General features: G+C 44.9%; 1 protein-coding gene across 2 annotated transcripts in view; it reads right to left on the bottom strand.

Moving 5' to 3' along the window:
• LOC124552730 (calcium-binding mitochondrial carrier protein Aralar1) overlaps nucleotides 1–25199 on the bottom strand; it is a 719518-nt gene that overhangs the window by 633129 nt on the left and 61190 nt on the right. The gene's annotated exons all lie outside the window — the stretch shown is intronic.

Consider the following 25199-nt stretch of genomic DNA (forward strand, 5'->3'; position numbering starts at 1 on the left):
AACTAGCAATCCCTCCCCCAACCCCATATTTTTTGTTGAGTCGAATTCCTATACAGGGTATTACAAAAAGGTACGGCCAAACTTTCAGGAAACATTCCTCACACACAAAGAAAGAAAATATGTTATGTGGACAAGTGTCCGGAAACGCTTACTTTCCATATTAGAGCTCATTTTATTACTTCTCCTCAAATCACATTAATCACGGAATGGAAACACACAGCAACAGAACGTGCCAGCGCGACGTGAAACACTTTGTTACAGGAAATGTTCAAAATGTCCTCCGTTAGCGAGGATACGTGCATCCACCCTCCGTCGCATGGAATCCCTGATGCGCTGATGCAGCCCTGTAGAATGGCGTATTGTATCACAGCCGTCCACAATACGAGCACGAAGAGTCTCTACATTTGGTACCGGGGTTGCGTAGACAAGAGCTTTCAAATGTCCCCATAAATGAAAGTCAAGAGGGTTGAGATCAGGAGAGCGTGGAGGCCATGGAATTGGTCCGCCTCTACCAATCCATCGGTCACCGAATCTGTTGTTGAGAAGCGTACGAACACTTCGACTGAAATGTGCAGGAGCTCCATCGTGCATGAACCACATGTTGTGTCGTACTTGTAAAGGCACATGTTCTAGCAGCACAGGTAGGGTATCCCGTATGAAATCATGATAACGTGCTCCATTGAGCGTAGGTGGAGGAACATGGGGCCCAATCAAGACATCATCAACAATGAATGCCCAAACGTTCACAGAAAATCTGTGTTGATGACGTGATTGCACAACTGCGTGCCGATTCTCGTCAGCCCACACATGTTGATTGTGAAAATTTACAATTTGATCACGTTGGAATGACGAAACTAAAATGAGCTCTAACATGGAAAGTAAGCGTTTCGGGACATATGTCTAGATAACATCTTTTCTTAATTTGTGTGTGAGGAATGTTTCCTGAAAGTTTGGCCGTACCTTTTTGTAACACCCTGTATACAGTATATGAAACAGGATATCTAATATTTGTTTTGTACATCAAAAGCGCCTTCTCTTGTTGCACTGTATTTTTTCTCCCAGTTGCGTTGCGCCTCTTCACTTTAAGGCATCATCAGTGGGGTCTAGAATTAGACAATTTTGTTTTTGTATGTGTCATTTGTACATTATACACAGTTCACGTCTCGTTTTTTATACAAATAAGCAATTTCTTACAGTTCTTCGCGTTTTTGGTTGGCATCTATTTTTCCTCCCATCTAGTGACATGCTGGACTTCGCTCTACAGTTCTACCTCAAGAACTCACGTCTTTATGTTCCCAACTTCTTTCTTCCTATTTGTCATCTTGTTTGCCCTGTTGTTGTGAGGCGCTATCATTTTTCTAAACAAACCCAACACCATGAGACACACACTACATTTATACACCGCAAGCCACCCAACGGTGTGTGGCGGAGGGCACTTTACGTGCCACTGTCATTACCTCCCTTTCCTGTTCCAGTCGCATGTGGTTCGCGGGAAGAACGACTGCCGGAAAGACTCCGTGCCCGCTCGAATCTCTAATTTTACATTCGTCATCTCCTCGGGAGGTATAAGTAGGGGGAAGCAATATATTCGATACCTCATCCAGAAACGCACCCTCTCGAAACCTGGCGAGCAAGCTACACCGCGATGCAGAGCGCCCCTCTAGCAGAGTCTGTCACTCGAGTTTGCTAAACATCTCCGTAACGCTATCAAGGTTGCCAAATAACCCTGTGACGAAACGCGCCGCTCTTCTTTGGATCTTATCTATCTCCTCCGTCAACCTGACCTGGCACAGATCCCACACTGATGAGCAATACTCAAGTATAGGTCGAACGAGTGTTTTGTAAGCCACCTCCTTTGTTGATGGACTACATTTTCTAAGGACTCTCCCAATGAATCTCAACCTGGTACCCGCCTTACCAACAATTAATTTTATATGATCATTCCACTTCAAATCGTTCCGCATGCATACTCCCAAATATTTTACAGAAGTAACTGCTACCAGTGTTTGTTCCGCTATCATATAATCATACAATAAAGGATCCTTCTTTCTATGTATTCGCAATACATTACATTTGTCTATGTTAAGGGTCAGTTGCCACTCCCTGCACCAAGTGCCTATCCGCTGCAGATCTTCCTGCATTTCGCTGCAATTTTCTAATGCTGCAACTTCTCTGTATACTACAGCATCATCCGCGAAAATCCGCATGGAACTTCCGACACTATCTACTAGGTCATTTATACATATGTTGTGAAAAGCAATGGTACCATAACACTCCCATGTGGCACGCCAGAGGTTACTTTAACCTCTGTAGACGTCTCTCCATTGAGAAAAACATGCTGTGTTCTGTTTGCTAAAAACTCTTCAATCCAGCCACACAGCTGGTATGATATTCCGTAGGCTCTTAATTTCTTTATCAGGCGACAGCGCCGAACTGTATTGAACGGCTTCCGGAAGTCAAGGAAAATGGCATCTACCTGGGAGCCTGTATCTAATATTTTCTGGGTCTCATGAACAACTAAAGCGAGTTGGGTCTCACACGATCGCTGTTTCCGGAATCCATGTTGATTCCTACAGAGTAGATTCTGGGTTTCCAAAAACGACATGATACTCGAGCAAAAAACATGTTCTAAAATTCTACAACAGATCGACGTCAGAGATATAGGTCTATAGTTTTGCGCATCTGCTCGACGACCCTTCTTTAAGACTGGGACTACCTGTGCTCTTTTCCAATCATTTGGAACCTTCCGTTCCTCTAGAGACTTGCGGTACACGGCTGTTAGAAGGGGGCCAAGTTCTTTCGCGTACTATGTGTAGAATCGAATTGGTATCCTGTCAGGTCCAGTGGACTTTCCTCTATTGAGTGATTCCAGTTGCTTTTCTGTTCCTTGGACACTCATTTCGATGTCAGCCATTTTTTCGTTTGTGCGAGGATTTAGAGAAGGAACTGCAGTGCGGTCTTCCTCTGTGAAACAGCTTGGGAAAAAGGTGTTTAGTATTTCAGCTTTACGCGTGTCATCCTCTGTTTCAATGCCATCATCATCCCGGAGTGTCTGGATATGCTGTTTCGAGCCACTTACTGATTTAACGTAAGACCATAACTTCCTAGGATTTTCTGTCAAGTCGGTACATAGAATTTTACTTTCGAATTCACTGAACGCTTCACGCATAGCTCTCCTTACGCTAACTTTGACATCGTTTAGCTTCTGTTTGTCTGAGAGGTTTTGGCTGCGTTTAAACTTGGAGTGAAGCTCTCTTTGCTTTCGCAGTAGTTTCCTAACTTTGTTGTTATACCACGGTGGGTTTTTCCCGTCCCTCACAGTTTTACTCGGCACGTACCTGTCTAAAACGCATTTTACGATTGCCTTGAACTTTTTCCATAAACACTCAACATTGTCAGTGCCGGAACAAAAATTTTCGTTTTTATCTGTTAGGTAGTCTGAAATCTGCCTTCTATTACTCTTGCTAAACAGATAAACCTTCCTCCCTTTTTTTGTATTCCTATTAACTTCCATATTCAGGGATGCTGCAACGGCCTTATGATCACTGATTCCCTGTTCTGCACATACAGAGTCGAAAAGTTCGGGTCTGTTTGTTATCAGTAGGTTATGTTTCGAAAATAGAACTGTAGAGAGAACCCCAGCATGTGGCCAGGTGAGAGGAATCGCAGATTTCAAATAAAAACGCGAACAACTGTAAGCAATCACTTATTTACATAAAAAACGTCTTGAAAGCACAGTTTTCGATCAAATATCTGTAACTAGGGACAGAAAACTGATACTCCATCACAAGAAGGCCAAACAAGATAACAAATGGGAAGAAAAAAGTTCTGAACATAAAAAATGCTAATGTTTCGAAAATAGAACTGTAGAGAGAACCCCAGCATGTGGTCAGGTGAGAGGAATCGCAGATTTCAAATAAAAACGCGAACAACTGTAAGCAATCACTTATTTACATAAAAAACGAGACGTGAACTGTTTTATAATCTACAAATAACACATATAAAAACAAAGCTTTAACATTCTACACCCTACTGATGATGCTTAAAGTGAAAAAGGCAAAACACGTCTGGGAGAAATAAAATATGGTGGATGATGGCCATGCAGACAAACTCGTTAAGCATATTTAATGTTTGGTGGATGTCGCTAAGTTCTCTCACCATGTAACACTTATGTAAATATAAAAGCGCGTTTTAAGAAAATCTGGTTTTTCACGCATTCAATGTTTACGACGTCATATATCTTGAACTGTGTGTCGTGCAATGATATAATTTCGCAGCCGCATTCAGTTGTTTAGTAACATGATAGGTACCACCTACACTTATTTCAACAGCTTCTTTGTTTTTACTTAATGTGACAACTGCATAACGACGGCCTTTTATGTAACATCTACGAATTACGTTGTAATTTGGAAACTATAGTGCACTTTTAAGTTTGCCTACGCTTATCACGTATTCTGAACTCACAAACATCTATTGTAATTCAAATGGCCATGATGAATACGGTACTGAAATGAAATACTGCTGTTTTCAGACTTAAAAATGTTCAAATTTGTGCGAAATCTTATGGGACTTAACTGCTAAGATAATCAGTCCCTAAGCTTACACACTTCTTATCCTAAATTATCCTAAGGACAAACACACACACACACACACACACACACACACACACACACACACACACACACACACCAGGGAGGACTCGAACCTCCGCCGGGATCAGCCGCACAGTCCATGGTTGCAGCGCCTGAGACCGCTTGGCTGATCCCGCGCGGCTTTTCAGACTTAGTTTATTAAAAATCCAACATGTGCGTTTCCAAAATTAGCATACAGATCAAATCACAAAAAAATATGAAACAAAATACTGTGGTGTCACCGCCAGACACCACACTTGCTAGGTGGTAGCCTTTAAATCTGCCGCGGTCCATTAGTATACGCCGGACCCGCGTGTCGCCACTGTCAGTGATAGCAGACCGAGCGCCACCACACGGCAGGTCTAGAGAGACGTACTAGCACTTGCCCCAGTTGTACAGCGGACTTTGCTAGCGATGCTACACTGACGAAGACTCATTTGCCGAGAAGATAGTTAGCATAGCCTTCAGCTAAGTCAATTGCTACGACCTAGCAAGGCGCCATCACCAAGTTATATTGAGATGATAATACTGTATCAACAAGAGCAATGTTCACCAATTGTGGATTAAAGTTAAGTATTCCAGCAGCTACGTACTTTTCTTTATAGCATTCATTACGTCCTGTTTCAGACCTCACGCCAGCCTGCGTGAGTTTAAGCGCGTGCCTTTCGGCTTCCTCTCATTGTGTCTAGGCTGTCTTGTCTAGACACAACAAATACATTGTGACAGACGATGTCGATGGCTGGCAAAGTTGTTAAAGGGGAAGGAAGGGTCAAGATAAAACGATGCCTCCCTCAGGATAACAGCAACAACGCTTTCTGACTATGTGAGGCGTTGCCCGAGATGGTGAACCGCTAGCTGAATGTCAACACGACGCAGACTGGTTGAAATACTGGGCTGCAGGTCTGATGTAGTCGTTGCAGCGAAGACTGTGTCCTCAGACAAAGACTGATAATAGGCCTGGGTTGCCGATATGCTCATCACTGCTGCCCAGTGGGTGATACGGAGACTGGAAGTGGGTGTGCAAATGCAATGACCGCAGCCGGTGTACCCTTGCGCCGATAGGTGCAGAGAATCACGGCTGGGGCACCAAAACAACCAAGACTGTATGGCAGGACTCTGCAGCGGCCAGGGCCCCTATTCTGTATCGTTCATACCGATCAGGGCAGTAAGTTAGCCTCGGTAGTGATGTCAATTTCGGTTTTTAATCCAAAGTTCGTATCCAGTAAGCTTCTGAGACCTGATACCGATCGGTCCTCCTGCCGATTTTTCGACAGTTGTACCGAGAGGTTTTGAATTTCGGTATGGCCCTCTCACTCGGTTCGCTGTGGTTTATTTACACCTAGAATTTGTTACTTTAAACATATTGAGCGGTTTTAGCTTCGGATTTCATGCATTTACGGCTTAAGCCCGCATCATTCAGCAACTAAGTCAGCCTGCGTCTCTCTCGAATGGAATTACACAAAATAAAGTGCCAACAGCACGCGAGTTGTAGTAGCGAAGTTGGTAAGTCGGCGAACTGCTGTGGCAAAGGTCATAGGTTCTACTAGATGCAATTTTTTTTTCCTCTTCGTGTTTGCAACACATTCTTAGACTTCGTTAATCATCAAAGTTAAGCATTTTTTTCTGAAATACTGGTTGTAATTTTCACGTAAGAGCGCGCTTCCTCACTAATGCATATCTTCGGTTTCGTGACTTCCATATGTTTAAGAAATGAAAGATAAAATTACTGTGCATGAAACAATTGACAGTGATATTTATATTTCTTCTGGCCACAAATAATTAACCATTTTTTTTTCGGAATACGTAGCGATTTCCGAGAGTGTGATCAGACAGGAATCTAAGAGCACAACGTAAATTAGTGCGAATGAAACTAGCAGCAATCATCTTTATATTCTAGCTTGTCACAAATATTTATCTGCGATCGAATCCTTAACAACAGTAGACAGATGAAAGATTCCCGCCACAATATTTTCAGTCTATACCACCATATATGAAACATTTTGATTCATCAGATGCGTTTTATAAACTACAACGAATTATACTGGCCACACGCTCTCGAATAGGCGATTTTTTTAAACATTGTTTTTATGAACCTAATCGTTGATGTATCACACAGGGAAGTAGACTCCATCATTTGGACCTCTAGGAGCGGGTTACAACCACATTCTACGAATCTTCATATTCTCTGACACTCTCAAACAATTTTCCGGTTTTGTGGGGATGTGTTTCATCTATGCAACTAATTGAAGCCAGTTTATTCCCATATGCGTTTTGATTCTTTTATTTGTGAAGCATCATCAAGAATAAAGGAAGAGGAACGCGTATGGCAATAAAACTGCCTTTTATTGCTGCTAGTTACTTTATTTCTCCCATACGCGTTTCGCCTTCTCCTGTTCTAAGGCATCATCATTGGGATCTATAACGATACAGTTTTGTTAGTTTTAGATTATTAAACAGTTCACTTCGCGATTTTTTGTAAAAAAAAAAAATAATTACAATTTTCTGATCTGCGTTTCCTCACATCTGGTCTGGAGGTCGCACTACCGCATTTATCACTGCCATATAATCACCTCTGTGTTCTCGCCTTCCACACACTGTTCACCAGGTTTCTCACTCTTTTTTTGTGGTGGACTATTGTTGTTTTGTCACTCGATACAACTATTTCGTCGTACACTGCTTTTCGCACTGTAAATATTGCGACTCCATTACGTGTTTCATCTTCTTTAGTATGTTTACCTATTTGTTGCCAACCTAACGAAGAGAATTGACTACAGCGTTTCAGTTCCCTAGGACCGTGCGGGATCGCTTCCGAAATGCTTACAGAATAATGTTGGGGCTCCCTTTCGAAAAGAAGACCATTCGGTGCGCTCGCGTACCTAACCGATCGGCAAAATGTCGGAAAGATACAGAATGGGACCCCAGGTCTGGAGAGTATGAGGGATGAGGCGACACAGTGATTTCGTTTTTTGCGCAGTAGACACGCACCAACAAGGATGAATGTGCGGATGCGTTGTCATGATGCAAGAGCCCTGAATTGTCTCGCCACTTTTCAGGTGTCGCAACAAGTCCTGCTAATACCATCGATTAACAGTTTGTCCCTGTAGCACGAATTCATGATGTACATGATGTACTGATCAACACTATCAGCGTGGCTTTGACATTTGACCTGACTTCACACAATCCTTGCTTGTGCTCCATCTCTAACAGCCCCATCTCCCTTCTTACCACAGCTGTACAGATTAAGTCAATACATCTCTCTCCCTGATACAAACTGCAGTTCACTGCTTCAGCCGACATCATTATCCTAGATACAGGTGAAACTCAATGTGTCTCAGGAACGTCAGCTGTATATGATTAATTTTATTAAAAAGTTTACATATGTATTTCTTGCCCATGATGGAAGGATATGAGACGTTCCACAAAGAAAAGGAAGGGGCAGCTGTACCTGTACACGCCATCGAAGCTCTGTTTGACTCAATGTCCAGGCGTATCAAGGCTGTTATTACGGCCAGAGGTGGTTGTTCTGGGTACTGATTCCTCAGGATCTATGCATCCAAACTGCGTGAAAACGTAATTCATGTCAGTTCTAGTATAATATATTTGTCCAATGGTTGGTTGGTTGGGGGAAGAGACCAAACAGCGAGGTCATCGGTCTCATCGGATTAGGGAAGGAAGTCGGCCGTGCCCTTTCAGAGGAACCATCCCAGCATTTGCCTAGAGATATTTGTCCAATGAATACCCGTTTATCATCTGCATTTCTTCTTGGAGTAGCAATTCTAATGGCCAGTAGGGGATATATATATATATATATATATATATATATATATATATATATATATATAAAATCTCATTATTTGCAAGTTGTTAATGTCAAACCTGGTAATCTCCTTTTCATAATGAAAATTGTCCAGCAATTTGAAATTGTTTTGAAATTATTTTTTTAAAGAAATGCCAGACTTAAAAATTTATTACTGAGAAAGCCTTTTAAAATAAAAGATAACCTTATCAATGTGTGTTTTTTCACCAGCACCTCCTGGCCACTACTTCTACGATAACGTTTTTCGAATAACATGTGTACTTAAGTTGTTGTTGTTGTTAATCGCCCTAATTGACGGTTCAATACCATAAAATATCAGACCAATTGTCTGCGCCCCCAACTTCTATCCACGAATTTCTACGAAAACCATGTAGCATTACAGGTGATCGTTTTGAAGTTAGCGGTTTTTCATTTCTGCTTCGATCTCTGGACGAGCTGCTTGTCAGAGCACGGGCGGGCGCCATATTGAGCGCGACAGTTGACAATCAGCCCGCTGGCGGCCAGTCGAGACCTGGATATTACGACTCCATTAGACGGCCACCAGGAGCTCGTTTCGTTCAGATGACTAATGGTCCCCCAATATTTGCCGCCCAGCGATCCGTCGCGCAGACTAATTGGAGCGTTCCCGCAGATAACGGGCGCCGTGCGCGGAAAATTGACTGCGCTTCGTGGAAGTCCGATGCACACAAATCGTATTTACCGGTTTCCGGGAGCGCGCTATAATTAAATTCCCGTTCCATTCGATTCACTAGCATTCGCCCTGAAAATCGCATCCTCATCTGGGAATGAAAAATGAGCACCTGGTAAGAATACGCTCCAGTTCGTATATAAATAAACGCTTTACGTAATGTGCATAGCAAAAATGTGAGAGAAACTTTTCATTCACGATTTCACAAAAGATACTGCTGTACGGGGAAAGATGACGATAAAAATTTACTGGCAAGGGCCACAAGTACGCTACTGAAATGTTTCGGAAAGGATTTTGGAACACACATTGTGTTCGAATGTTATGAATTACCTCGAACAAGTCTGCCCCTGGTAGCTGAGTGGTCAGCGCGACGGAATGTCATACCTAACAGCCCGGGTTCGATTCATGGCTGGATCGGAAATTTTCTCCGCTCAGGGACTGGGTGTTGTGTTGGTTGGTTGGTTTTGGGGTTTGATGGGGGCTAAACATCGAGGTCATCAGTTCCCAGTTCCAAACAGACATACTTGTAAAAAGCCTATACAGTAAAAGCGTAACCTCTGCTCCCAGAGGGAGGGAACGCCAAGGGGTACAGAGCTAAGATGAACACCGCAATAACACAAAATAGAGGACACTTAAAAGGAGCAGAGCAAATAGTTGACTAGAGTAGAACAGACTACAGTGGTTGATGGATCAGGTGAAAGGTCAACCACTCAACTACAAACGAAGAACCTCCAGCTGGAAAGCGTTGATAGAGGTACCAACACAACTTGTTGCCATAAAAGACACAATTTTGGTATCTACGTCACAATTAGAAGTCGTTGGAGTGGGCGTAGCCTGAGAAATCGTGCGAGAGCGCCCACACTAGAGTGAGTGATAAAACACAGCTGCACGGATAAAACGTAAAACTGAGTCAACTATAGAGGCATCGTTCAATGGTTCTGAGCACTATGGGACTTAACTTCTGAGGTCATCAGTCCCCTAGAACTTGGAACTACTTAAACCTAACTAAGCTAAGGACACCACACACATCCATGCCCGAGGCAGGATTCGACCCTGCGACCGTAGCGGTCGCGCGATTCCAGACTGTAGCGCCCAGAACCCGCTCGGCCACCCCGGCCGGCTATAGAGGCATCGTCACCTAGAATTAAAGGAAGTGCAGCTGGTAAATTAAAGGACTGCCGCAAGGGGGCTAAAAGGGGGCAGTCCATCAGAAGATGGACCACTGTCAGCCCTGCATCACAGCGACACTTGGGCGGGTTCTAACGACGAAGGAGATAGCTGTGGGTCAATTGCGTATGATCAATTCGGAGACGGCAGAGAGCAACCGAGTCCCTACGCGTGCTCCTCAAGGATGAGTTCCATACGGCCGTGGACGACTGTACCATCCGGAGCTTATCTGGGGTGTTCAACACAGACCATTCAGAGCTCCAGACATCGCGGACCTTGTGATGTAGAGCTGACCGGAGATCTCTTTCCACGAGACCAAGCTCCAGGAGTGGCGAAGTGGTGGTCTGCTTGGCCAACCGATCGACACGTTCGTTTCCCGGAATGCCGATGTGGCCCGGGGTCCACACAAACGTCGCTGAACGACCACACTCGGCGAGAGCAAAAACAGCATCTTGAATACCGCGCACCAAAGAGTCCCGAGAAAAACATTGGTAGAGTGCTTGCAAACCACTCAGGGAGTCACTGCATATGACAAATGACTCCTCAAGACAGGAGGAAAGGTGAGCGAGTGCACGATAAAGAGAAACCAGCTCCGCAGTGAAAACACTGCTCCCACAAGGCAGGGAATGCTGCTCAGCGTAGTCGCCGTGGATGAAAGCTAACCCAGTGCGTCCATCGACCACAGAACCATCGGTGTAGACGACATCTGGATGGGTATTGTGTTGTCCTTATCATTCTCATCATTTCAACCCCATCGACACTCAAGTCGCCGAAGTGGCGTCAACTCTAAAGACTTGCACCAGACGAACGGTCTACCCGACGGGAGGCCATAGCCACACGGCATTTCCATTTATCTCAAGAAAACGGTCTATTGACATACCGTCAACACGGATTAAGAAAACTTAGTTCTTGAGAAACACAGCTAGCTCTTTATTTGCATGAAGTGTTGTGCTATTGACAAGGGACTCCAGATCGATCCTTATTTCTGGATTTCCGGAAGGCTTTTGACACTGTACCACACAAGCGGCTTGTAGTGAAATTGCGTCCTTATGAAATATCGTCTCAGTTATGTGACTGGATTGTGATTTCCTATCAGAGAGGTCACAGTTCGTAGTAATTGACGGGAAGTCATCGAGTAAAATAGAAGTCATTTCTGGCGTTCCCCAAGGTAGTGTTATAGGCCCTTTGCTTTCCCTTATCTATATAAACGATTTGGGACACAATCTGAGCAGCCGTCTTAGGTTGTTTACAGATGACGCTGTCGTTTATCGACTAATAAAGTCATCAAAAGATCAAAACAAATTGTAAAACGATTTAGAAAAGATATCTGAATGGTGTGAAAAGTGGCATTTGACCTTAAATAATAAAAAGTGTGAGGTCATCCACATGAGTGCTAAAAGGAACTCAAACTTCGGTTACACGATAAATCAGTAAAATCTAAAGCCCGTAAATTCAACTAAATCGCTAGGAATAACAATTACTAACAACCTAAACTGGAAGGAACACACAGAAAATGTTGTGGGGAAGGCTAACCAAAGACTGCGCTTTATTAAAAAAATGTTCAAATGGCTCTGAGCACTATGGGACTTAACTTCTGAGGTCATCAGTCCCCTAGAACTTAGAACTACTTAAACCTAACCAACCTAAGGACATCACACACATCCACGCCCGAGGTAGCATTCGAACCTGCGACCGTAGCGGTCGCGCTGTTCCAGACTGTGCGTTTTATTGGCAGGACACTTAGAAAATGTAACACCCCTACTAAGGAGACTGCCTACACTACGCTTGTCTGTCCTCTTTTAGACTACTGCTGTGTGGTGTGGGATCCTTACCACATAGGACTGACGGAGTGCTTCGAAAAAGTTCAAAGGAGGACAGCACGTTTTGTATTATCGCGAAATGAGGGAGAGAGTGTCACTGAAATGATACAGGATTTGGGATGGACATCATTACAAGAAAGGCGTTCTTCGTTGCGACGGAATCTTCTCACAAAATTCCAATCATCTACTTCCTCCTCCGAATGTCAAAATATTTTGTGAACACCGACCTACATAGGGAGAAACGATCACGATAAAGTAAGGGAAATCACAGCTCGTAAGGAAAGATATAGGTGTTCGTTCTGTCCGCGCGGTATACGAAATTGGAATAATAGAGAACTGTGAAGGTGGCTCGATGTACCCTCTGTCAGGCACTTAAATGTGATTTGCAGAGTATCCATGTAAATGTAGATGTAGAAATGGCCATCAGTAACCGTGGTTACACGGAAAAGTGTTTATATTAATGTAATACTATACGGTCCAGTCCCGTCAATGAGAGCAGCGCCTATGTCCGACGTCAACGTACAACAACCGCTTACATACGGCAAGTGGCAGCACCAGCAGTGGAGGGTATATAAAGAGCGTGGGGGGGACAGTGCATCTTCCAAGAGAACATCATGTGACCTCCAGATCAAGCAAAAGCAATCTTCAAAATAGTCGCAAATTTAGTTTCACACAGTACGATCGAATGTTTATTAATGAACGTTATTGTGTGTCTTACTCAAATAGCGCATCCACCTGTCTGCTTGGTCCACGACAGTGGCGACTCGTAGGTGTACATTCTCGGTGTCCACAAATTTTTATTTTCAGATAAATATGAGTGAGAAATTAATAGCATCTGATTTATAACACTTATGCTTGTTGTTGTTGTGGTCTTCAGTCCTGAGACTGGTCTGATGCAGCTCTCCATGCTACTCTATCCTGTGCAAACTACTTCATCTCCCAGTACCTACTGCAACCTACATCCTTCTGAATCTGCTTAGTGTATTCATCTCTTGGTCTCCCTCTACGATTTTTACCCTCCACGCTGCCCTCCAATGCTAAATTTGTGATCCCTTGATGCCTCAGAACATGTCCTACCAACCGGTCCCTTCATGTCAAGTTGTGCCACAAACTCCTCTTCTCCCCAATTATATTCAATACCACCTCATTAGTTATGTGATCTACCCATCTAATCTTCAGCACTCTTCTGTAGCACCACATTTCGAAAACTTCTATTCTCTTCTTGTCCAAACTATTTATTGTCCATGTTTCACTTCCATACATGGCTACACTCCATACAAATACTTTCAGAAACGACTTCCTGACACTTAAATCTATACACGATGTTAACAAATTTCTCTTCTTCAGAAACGCTTTCCTTGCCATTGCCAGTCTACATTTTATATCCTCTCTACTTCGACCATCATCAGTTATTTTGCTTGCCAAATAGCAAAACTCCTTTACTACTTACTACTCCTTTACTACTTACTACTCGACTTAATTCGATTACATTCCATTATCCTCGTTTTGCTTTTGTTGAAGTAACACTTGGTACTGACAGACGCTAAAATTGTATAAATATGCTGATAAGCAACACTTATGCTTATCAACATATTTATACAATTTTAGCGTCTGTCAGTACCGATAACAATTATTAGTTTGATATGAATAACTTGTCTGAAAAAAGGAAGAATAGTTTTTGTGAAATTTTGTTGTTTTGTATGTATCTAAGTAAGTTTATGGCAAGAACGAAATAATTTATAAGCTCCCACTACTCTCCTTTTCGCATGTTTGTGTAAGTGGGCGTTTTCGTGATTTTTTTGATTTTTTCGGACAAATGTACAAGATCCCTGATACATGCGCTAGTTAACGAATTGACTTCCGGGCTGAAAATCAGACATTCTTACGTTGTACCCATACAACAGCTAGCGCTTATAATACACTTCTTTGTTCGCTTGTGGTCACGCTTATTTGATTTCGTCACTTTCTCAGACAACGCATCTGGTGTGGGAGGCTCTGCTTTCCTTGCGGCTAGCTTTTCCTGATGATTCTCTGTTAGCGCTTAGTACAGTTTCAACAGAGTTCATGTCCACACTACACACGGAAACCGATTTTTCACCTGGTGGCATTCATGTGAACTTGTAGTTGAGTGGTAGGGGGCTAGTAGTGCACGCCGTGAACCGTGCGGATTGTTTATCAGATCCGTATGTATTTGGTCCTTAAGGCAATTACGTCACGCCAGTTGCGCAAGCGCAGAAGCTCCTTAAAACGTGGACAACTGAAGGTGTGCTCGCGACACTGAAGCCAAGTTTCACCGAGTCTGAAGGAGCAATATGTAGCACAAAGCGGCATATTTAGTGTCTTGTTTTTCAGATTACCGCATCTACGTAACGTTTAGCAGTACTGAAAGAAAGATAACCAGTAAATCCGCAAGGTGTCAAAAGTTAGGGTGTTCACGTGCTCTTGTGGTCTTACACACTGGTCCACGGCATTCAGGATTTCACGTGAGCTCAGGGAAGGCGCGGTTCGCATGATCGATGTTGGGTTAGGACTCGTTGTGCATTACTCTGTTCTGCGATATGAATCGGCGCTTTTAAGTCGCTCGCTCTCGAGGGTCGGCCTTCGCGTGTCAGATGGGTAGTAAATCTGTCTGACGGCCCTGAAAGAGGGGCGGGGGCGGGAGGGGGGGGGGGGTAGATCGCGTGATCAACCGAGATATCGAAACCGCGACTTGGTTGCGTCCCGTGATTCCTCGTCCTTGCCAAAGCCGTTCTCCTACACAAGATAATGTACGGAAATTCAGCGCTTGCGGTTCTCCCAGTCACAGTGACGCAACAGAATTCACCCATATCCACCCGGTACGTGTAACGTCTCGTCGTAATACTGTGACCACCTGGGTCACGTGGCTCGTGCGACGTGCAGTGCCAGGGGGAAAAACGTCCGTTTGCTCCTCGCCTCAAAAACAACGTATTTAAAGCTCAGTTTTGTATGTTCCTTCAATAGAGCGGTACCGTATCAGTCGGTATTCCCTCTAACGACACGTGTAACAGATATACAGAAAACACAAAACACGAAGGCCGCCAAGTAGCGGTGAGTAGCGATGCTGCGGAACGCTGATTAGTCTACAGTATCTGCCCAAAAGTATTCGGACAGCCCGTGTAATGCGCAGCTGATCACTGGATACCAGAGAGCCGCAACCGACACTATAGAAGGAGGCGGGGAGTCAATAGAAAAAGCAGTAACTGCAGATTGATTGGTTGGTTGGTTGATTGATTGGTTGAGGGGGAGGGGGTTATGGGACTTAAACGGCAAGGTCAGTCCCGCAATTCCAAAGTTACTTGCTTAAGAGCAGGGTTCGCAAAAAGTGGACGGATCCAGTCAGAAGCGAGGAAGTTCAAACACAATGGAAGGCATAAAAGGGAAGGACAAATCTAAAAACTGGAAAAACAGAGGGATAAAAGAATGCAAGGTGATGCGGTTATGGGTCCCAGACCTGCAAAACTGGAAGAGAGGCTCCAACCATGACCTTACTCCAGGAATAAAGGAAAACCTTATAACTGAAAATAAAAACCACTTTCGCATAGGAAACTGAGGACCAGTTCGACTATCCGTGAATCTTCTGTTAATATTAAAGACAATGATCCTAGAATGCTATAGTTAGTATGCAGGGCGAAACGAAGGGGACATTCCACCAGTATATCGCATACCGTCAGGCATAATACAATGGACTCCCTACTAGAGTAGCTGAAGGAGTCTACTTGATTCTGCGGAGTTTATTACTGACAGCAGTAGCGCACCAGATGTCATTCCACTGTTGAGCGAAGAGAGATCAGGTGTGAATCCGCATACCTGCACCTGGAATGGGGGATAAGTATCCGTCTCTCTAGCCAAACGGTCAGCCAGTTCATTCCCTGGCAGGCCCACATGACTTGGGACACAGAGAAAGAGAACTCAGCAGGCGGCACGGTCAAGGGCAGAGAGAAGATCATCGATAGCAGAGACCAAAGGGTGACGAGAGTAGCATCGGTCTATAGCCCGCAAGCTGGTCATCGAATCGGTATATATAAAAACACTGTGGTGGGAGCCCTGAGTAACAAAATGGAGGGCCCTGTTAATGGTTAGCAGCTCTGCTTTGGACTCGCTACATGATCCCGGCAGTAGATGGTGTTCCATGGCAGTGCGAGATGTAAAAGCTTATCCCGCCTTATGTATCCTTTTAGAACCATCAGTGTAGAAGATGGTAGCACCCTGGAACTCTTCAAGGATGGAACATACATGACGCCGAAATATCACAGGCGCGACAGAGACTTTGGGACCCTAGAATGCGTCGGTCGTAATCTGTGGTCAAGGCACCATCCAAGAGGGGAGGGAGGGAGTAGAGGGTGGAAATACACAGGGCACATTCCAGTGAGTGGAGACCCAACAGATGGAGGTGAGACTCATCCCAACCAGCAATCCCACCAGTGTCCATAGGATGACATCCCTCGTTTACAAAGAGGACGGGGTAGATGGGATGGTCAGAGAATCGTCGAATGGCGACTGCGTATTTCCAGAGGGGGAGTCCCCACTTCTGCGAGGAGGCTGTTGACAGGACTAGTACGAAAGGCACCGATAGCCAGACACACCCCAGGGTCAACAGGGTCAAGGAGTTTCAGAGTGGAAGGAGCCGCCGAGCCATAAACCTAACAACCATAATTAGTCTGTAAAAAAGCAGAGCGTGGTAAAGATGGTGAAAAGTAGCATGGTCTGCACACCAAGATGTGTGGGCTGCAAGGCGAAGAGTATTGGTTGGCTGGTTTAAAAGAGGGGGGGGGGGGGGACCAACTGCTAGGTCATCGGTCCCTCGTCCCAAATAAAATAATTCCACAAGGGTGGGAGTAAAATAATACAAAACACAGCTGGAAGAAAGCAGAAAACCACAAAAATAACAGAAGGGCAACAAGCATTAAAATGGACAAAATCGGACAAGAAAACCCCAGAGACACTCAAGAAACATGTAGAAGAGATCAAAACAAGAGAGCAGATTACTATGGCTGGCTGACCATGAGAATAGAAAGGAGAAGCCAGCCAATCAAAACATTAAAACCTCCACCCTAAAGGCACTAGGAGGGACAAAGGACATGCGCTGAAACTTAGATCAAATGATAAAACCCACCCTCACAAATAAAACGTACAACTGAAGCTGCTGTTGAGGCATTGTCGCCCAACAATGAAGGTAGGGTGCTGGGAAAGTTAAAAGTCCGCCACAGAGCGGCTACAAGTGGGCAGCCCAACAAGAGGTGGACGACCGTCATTTGTGAGCCACAGCGACACTGAGGTGGGTCCTCGCGACGGAGTAGGTATCCATGCCTTAGCCACGTATGGCCAATGCGCAGCTGACAGGACAACTGATTCCCTGCGGGAGGCCCGCATAAAAGACTTCCACACATTCGTAGTCTCCTTAATGACACGCAGTTTGTTGCGCGTATTGTTATGCCATTCCGTGTCCCAAAGTCGAAAAACACTGCGGCGTAAGACAGAACGCACGCCAATTTCGGAGATGCCCATCTTCAGAAGCGGTTTACGCGTAGCCTGTCGCCAAGTTCTTTGTCTGGGATTCCGACGTGTTTTGGGGGACCGCTCCAGGGCATAGATGGATTCCTGAATGGACGCTACCAAAGTTTGGCGAGGGTAGCACTGGTCGATAGCTTGTAGGCTGCTCAAGGAGTCAGTAAACAGGAGAAATGACTCACCAGGGCATAAGCAGAGATATGGCCGCCAGCTCTGTAGTGAAAACACTGCAGCCATCTGGCAAGAAGTGCTGTTCAGTATGTCCTCCATGAAAGTACTCAAAGCCTACGTGACCATCAGCTATCGAGGCGTCGGTGTAAACCACTTCATGGCCCTGGTAGATGTCGAGAATCGAGAGGAAGTGATAGCAGAGAGCCGCAGGGTTAACTGAGTCCTTAGGGCGATGCAAAAGGTCCAGAAGGATCTTCGGCCTAGGTATACACCATGGAGGTGTACGTGAATGGACCTCGAGGAGAGGTGGTAATGGGAAGGACTCAAATTCAGAAAGAAGGGACTGGACGCGAACCGCAAGTCGTAAGCCCTCACCTGGGGCTCCGATGCGGGAGATGAACCGCCGTGGTTGGGAAAAGACGGTAATTCGGATACGAAGTCGAACTACAAACGTGTGCAACGTAACTGGCGAGCGCTTGTGCACGCCTAACCTTCAGTGGAGGGACTCCGGCCTCCACCAGGACACTGGTCACTGAACTCGTTCTGAAAGCTGCCCTCGCTAGGCGAACGCCACAGTGGTGCACTGGATGGAGTAAACGCAACGCAGGGGGCGCCGCCGAACCGTAAACCTGACTCCCATAGTCAAAGCAGGATTGGACAAGGGCTCTGTAGAGCTGCAGCAGAGTAGAACGATCTGCACCCCAGTTGCTCAGGCAGCTGAGGGCATTGAGGCGCTGCCAGTACTTCAGCTGACGAAGATGAGGTAGCCAAGCCAATCGGGCGCCGAAAACCAGTCCTAAGAATCGATACGTCTCCATTACAGTGAGTGGATCGTTAAGGTAAATTTCTGGTTTTGGATGAACGGTGCGACGCCGAAAGAAATGCATGACATACGATTTCGCGGCTGAAAACTGTAAGTCGTGGGCTAGAGCCCATGACTGCGCCTTGTGGATGGCTCCCTGTAGGCGCCGCTCAGCAACACCAGTGCCGGAGGAGCAGTAAGAAATGCAGAACTCATCCGCATACGGAGGAGGTGAGACCGACGGCCCTACAGCTACTGCTACACTGTTAATAGCCATTAAAAACAGAGGGACCCTCAGTACGGAGCCCTGCGGAACGCCATTCTCCTGAATACGGGGAGGGGGGGGGGGGGGGGGAACTGAGGGAGGCACCGACTTGGACACGGAGCGACAAGATGTTTTGGAGACCCCACTCATACAATGTGGCAAGGATATGATGTCGCCAGGTTGTGTAGTATGCTTTACGAAAGTCAAGGAGTATTAAGCTTCCGCATGCATGTAGTCTTCAGGTGGCGAATATAGGGCACTCAAATCAAGTAACAGCAGAATGGGACGTCAGGAGAGCTGGGTCACTTATATCGTGGATTAGTCACTTAACAAATCCTGCCTAGATTGCCGACCTGAAACCAATGGAAAAAGCTTAGGAATGTGCTAAAACGTTTAATTCCCTCCAGATCACAGTAGCCAGCCTGAGACTGTACCCTGTCATACAGCAACATCTGTGAGGCGATGCTTTGTAGACACTGACATTCCTAAAATAAACTGGCCTGCCGAGATTCCCCACATGAAACCAATGGAGCATCTTTAGGAAGAGATAGAACGGCCAATTCCCTTCAGAGCCTTCTCTCATCATCAATATACATGTAGTTTTCAAGCGAATCCTGACGATACAGTTTAGTAACATGATGGTATATACCTCTCAGGGTCCTTAGAAAACCTAAAAAAAAGACATGGGGAATCTTTTCCTTGTTCTTACTGCAATTTATTGCGCTGGGCTACGTTCCCATTTGTAAAAACCATTGTACAAACCAAAATAAACAACTACTATTCGCTTTCGTTTTGACAACCGCGACGAACTCAACAGTTTAACTTACTGGCCGCTTGGCGCAGTAGCCAACAGAATCGAGGCGAAGTGTCCCGACTGTTATGTTAGACTGTGGGTGTTACGAACTGTGCACGAAGTTCAGCAAGGTATCCACTCATATTGGTGTAACAGTGTGATGAAAACTGATGGAATGTGTTCAAAAATTTTCAGATGTGTGTGAAATCTTACGGGACTTAACTGCTAAGGTCATCAGTCCCTAAGCTTACACACTACTTAACCTAAAATAATCCTAAACAAACACACACATCCATGCCCGAGGGAGGACTCGAACCTCCGCCGGGACCAGCCGCACAGTCCATGATTGCAGCGCCTTACACTGCTCGGCTAATCCCGCGCGGCGATGGAATGTGATGGCATGTAACTGAGTGCGAAATAGTCTGTCGTGGAGCTTATCGTGAAACCGAATATCCTTTAAGGTGTAGCTTCAGATAGTGGGATAATATTTTTCATAGGCACGAAAAAAAGAATTCAGAGGTTGAACTTGTCCAGTGGTTCCAGGTGGTATGAACTGCAATGTCACACACTTTTCACGGGGAATAGTTTGCTCTAAAGCAGTAAGGTATTTACATGAAGACCAGGAATGGAGCAAAAAATGGTTCAAATGGCTCTGAGCACTATGGGACTTAACATCTGAGGTCATCAGTCCCATAGAACTTAGAACTATTTAAACCTCACTAACCTAAGGACATCACACACATCCATGCCCGAGGCAGGATTCGAACCTGCGACGGTGGCGGTCGCGCGGTTCCAGACTGTAGCGCCTAGAACCGCTCGGACACCCTGGCCGGCGGAATGGAGCAGAAGCAAGTTATTTTGACTATCTATTGGCCAAAAGCAGTGCTCATGCTGTAGCTGTAGCTCCTTTACGTCCATTTTCCCACTCTTGGTTGCTGTGATATGGAAACTCCCTATTGCCCTTACACGATCACGCACACGACGAAGAATCGTAGGGCAGAACACCTCCAATTTCTCGCAGCAGAACAAATAACTTTCCAGCCACTTTCATCACCCAAATTAACAGTTGGCATAATTATATGCAAATGTGTTAAGAATGTAGGACCTCAAACGGGTACCACAGGAAATTTTAATTTCCTGCCGGCCGTGGTGGCCGAGTGGTTCTAGGCGCTACAGTTTGGAACCGCGCGACCGCTACGGTCGCAGGTTCGAATCCTCCCTCGAGCATGGATGTGTGTGATGTCCTCAGGTTAGCTAGGTTTAAGTAGTTCTGCGTTCTAGGGGACTGATGACCTCAGAAGTTAAGTCCCGTAGTGCTCAGAGCCATTTGAACCATTTAATTTCCTCTATCTACACTTTTACAAATCATTTCATAAAACTTTGTCTGCATGACCAGGAGTGATTCAGGATTCACACTCACACACAGCAAAATAAATTTTTTTACATGCGATATTTTATCATTTTTCACTTACTATGTGCTGCATTTTTTGCTATAGGTACACTTTCCTTCGTAAGTAAGAGAGATTCTTCGATGAATTTTGTACAACATACAAACCATACTTACAGATGTATGAAACTAGAATTTATTTCATTTATGAAAAAATGAATAAGTTATTTCATTTCAAACTTCATATTTAGAAAAAACTCAAATTTTATCGTTAATTAACTCAATTTTTACCACAGTTTTTAATATATTTGCAAAATTCTAGAGTTTCATAGACCTGTAATTATGGTTTGTATACTGTCCAAAATTCATCGAAGAATCTCTGTTACTTACGAAGAAAAGCAGACGTTGCAAACCCTAAGCGAGCCCGCTACACCACCATCAGTCGGGAGTGGACAGATGCCACAGAAACCCCGGACATGTGATTATTCATTTCGGGACGACTGGAGGCTGTTCTGAATGCCAACGGCTTGTCAACACCGTTTTAGGTATGCACTCTCTCTGTATAACATTGATGATGGTAGTCTGTTTAGGGGCTGGGGTGCGAGCCAACTACTTGAGAATTGAGCACCGCAGCATCTACATGGAGGTTCTGCAAAGAAATATAGAGTGGCCTCGGCTGCTCCGAAAGGAATGGGAAGGAAAACTGCATTGACAGTAAACCGAAGAAAGACGAAAGTAATGAAAAATAGCAGAAATGACAACAGCTAAATAAATAAATAAATGTCGTGTAACTTGGGCCTCCCGTCGGGTAGACCGTTCGCCGGGTGCAAGTCTTTCGATTTGACGCCACTTCGTCGACTTGCGCGTCGATGGGGATGAAAGTATGATGATTAGGACAGCACATCACCCAGACCCTGGGCGGAGAAAATCTCCGACCGAGCCGGGAATCGAAGCCGGGCCCTTTGGATTGATATTCTGTCGCGCTGATCACTTTGTTTTAATCTCATTTTGTTCGCTTTCGTTCATTGCATCTGCTCGGGGAGGAAGTCTTGAGATACCCGTTTAAGTACGTCGTTGATCGGTTAACTCAGTTTTTGTTTTTATTACAGAGGGCAGCTGACCGAACACCCTGAGCAACCGCGCCGGTGATGAAATGATGATGATTAGGACAACACCCAGTCCCTGGGTGGAGAAAATGTCCGATCCAGCCGGGAATCGAACCCGGGCCCTTAGGACTGAACAACTCAGCTACCGGGGCCGGACATGATAACAGGTAGAAACCCAACATAAGGATTGACAGTCACAGAGTAGACAAAGTTATAGAATTTGCTACCTAGGCAGCAAAATAACCCAGGTCGAACAGAGCAAGGGTAACAGCAAAAGCAGACTAGCAGTGGCAAAAAGGGCATTCCTGGCCGAGAGAAGTCTACTAGTATCAAACATAGCCCTTCATTTGAGGACGGAATTTCTGAGAATCTACGTTTGGAGCACAGCAGTGTGTGGTAGTGAAACATGGACTGTGGGTAAAGCGGAACAGAAGAAATTGTAAGCATCTGAGATGATGTACTACAGACGAATGTTGAAAATTAGGTGGACTGATAAGGTAAAGAACAAGGAAGTTTCGCACAGAATCGGAAAGGGACATGTGGAAAAAGCGACAAGAAAAAGGGACAGGATAATAGGACATCCGTTAAGATATCAGGGAATGGCTTCCATGGTACTAGAGAGAGCTGTAGAGGGCAAAAACTGTAGAGAACGACAGAGATTGGAATATATTCCAGCACGTAGGTTGCAGCTGCTAGTCTGAGATGAAAAGGTAGGCACAGGAGAGGAATTCGTGGTGGGCCTCACCAAACCAGTCAGAAGACTGGTGACTCCTAAAATTGACCTTCGTACATCCATAGTTGAAATGGAGGACACTGGGACGTCAGCTGGTATACATTTATATTAAAAATGAAGAAATTCCTCCAGCTGAATTTAAGGTGTCGATTTTATTTTATCAACTAGTTTCAACGTTGTAACGTCATCTTCAGGCCTATACACTTGTTGACGTCAACTGCGTGCGGCTGATACTAGAAGTCAGTGGTGAGATACGGACGTGCTCCGTGTGGAAGGTGTTTAGTAACTAGTACGAACTGACGGTTTAAACTTCATACTAGTTACTAAACACCTTCCACACGGAGCACGTCCGTATCTCACCACTGACTTCTAGTATCAGCCGCACGCAGTTGACGTCAACAAGTGTATGGGCCTGAAGATGACGTTGTTACAACGTTGAAACTAGTTGCCAAAATAAAATCGACACCTTAAATACAGCGGAGGAATTTCTTCATTTTTAATATATAAATATAAACACAAAACTGACAGCTGCTCGGCGTGGTGAGTTGTGAGGTCAGCTATGCGTAGTCGAGTGGCGATGGAGCGGTCTGTCCGCGCTGCAAAAGCGACGAGCGCGGATGACGGGGAGGGGGGAGGGGTGGGGCAGCGTGTGACGCAACAGCTGTCTGCGGAATGTGGGGCAGGCGGCGGCCTTGCGGAGGAGTGGACGAGGGGGGCGCTCCGATTCCCCGTTACACCTCAGGAATGAGCTCCCTATACTCGGTTTAAAGTCTCCAGCGAGTCCAAACTCGCCATCTCCGTAAACACGGAGATTCGCCTTACCAATCTCCGCCGCTGCCCACTTGGCCGAGAAACCAGTCACGTGGGTCACTGTCGGCTAGGAGTGGACCGTACCAGCGCAGAAAAGAGAGCGAGCGCAGGTGGTCGCGGAATTGCCGGAACACGTGCAACTGTTAGCATGACCGTTATTATATACCAGTACAATGACTAATCGAGATCAAGGAAAAAATTCGCTTCACCAAGAAAGTGCAGTGAGACATAAACGAAAGAAACATTCCACATGGGAAAAATATATTTAAAAAGATGCTGTGACTTACCAAACGGAAAAGCGCTGGTAGATAGATACAATAAAAAACACGCAAACACACACACACACACACACACACACACACACACACACACACACAATGTTTTGCTGTTGCACGACAACGCACGGCCACATGTCAGTCAAAAAACCATGGAAGCGATCACAAAACTCGGATGGACAACACTCAAAACACCGCCTGACCTGGCTTCGTGTCACTATCATTATCAACATATGTGCGGATGGATATGAGTGTGTGCGCGAGTTTATACCTGTCCCTTTTTCCCCCTGAGGTAAGTCTTTCCGCTCCCGTGATTGGAATGACTCCTTACCCTCTCCCTTAAAACCCACATCCTTTCGTCTTTCCCTCTCCTTCCCTCTTTCCTGCTGAAGTAACCATGGGTTGCGAAAGCTTGATATATATATGTGTGTGTGTGTGTGTGTGTGTGTGTGTGTGTGTGTGTTTTTTATTGTGTCTAGCTACCAGAGCTTTCCCGTTTGGTGTATATATATAAAATTAGCGTGAATTTACTTTTTGTTAAGGCATGATTCTTTCTCTCAGGGATATTATCTTTTCTTATCACTTTTACTTACGTGCATAAGTAAATACGAAACGGGTTCTTGAAGGGCCGCTGTTATTCATGTACCAACTGTAGATTTTGAACGTTATGACTAAAATGTGGTTGCAGTTAGCTGAATTGAATGTAATTTTGTTAATTTCTATTTATTGATTGCAAAGCAAGGCTCGAGAGAATTTCGATTGTCGCCGTGGAGCGGCCTAGATAAAACTTACTGAAATCATGGAATCTGTACAATTTAAAAAAATGAACTTTAACGTAAATTATCTGTCGCAATTTAGAAAGGTACTTACAACGAAATCTCTCTCATTTACAGTTACTGTTAACACTTTGAAAAATAAGCGCAAATTACTGAAAAAAATGCTTATTAAAAATAATTAGCCGCTGCGACCATTTGAGGTGACAACTATTACAAAGAAATTCGTTTTGTGATAACAATAATTAGTTTATTTTAGCAGAATACCGAATAACTTACATAAAATACACTCCTGGAAATGGAAAAAAGAACACATTGACACCGGTGTGTCAGACCCACCATACTTGCTCCGGACACTGCGAGAGGGCTGTACAAGCAATGATCACACGCACGGCACAGCGGACACACCAGGAACCGCGGTGTTGGCCGTCG

Source organism: Schistocerca americana, chromosome 10 (assembly GCF_021461395.2).
Source record: "Schistocerca americana isolate TAMUIC-IGC-003095 chromosome 10, iqSchAmer2.1, whole genome shotgun sequence".
NCBI classification, from domain to species: Eukaryota; Metazoa; Arthropoda; class Insecta; order Orthoptera; family Acrididae; genus Schistocerca; species Schistocerca americana.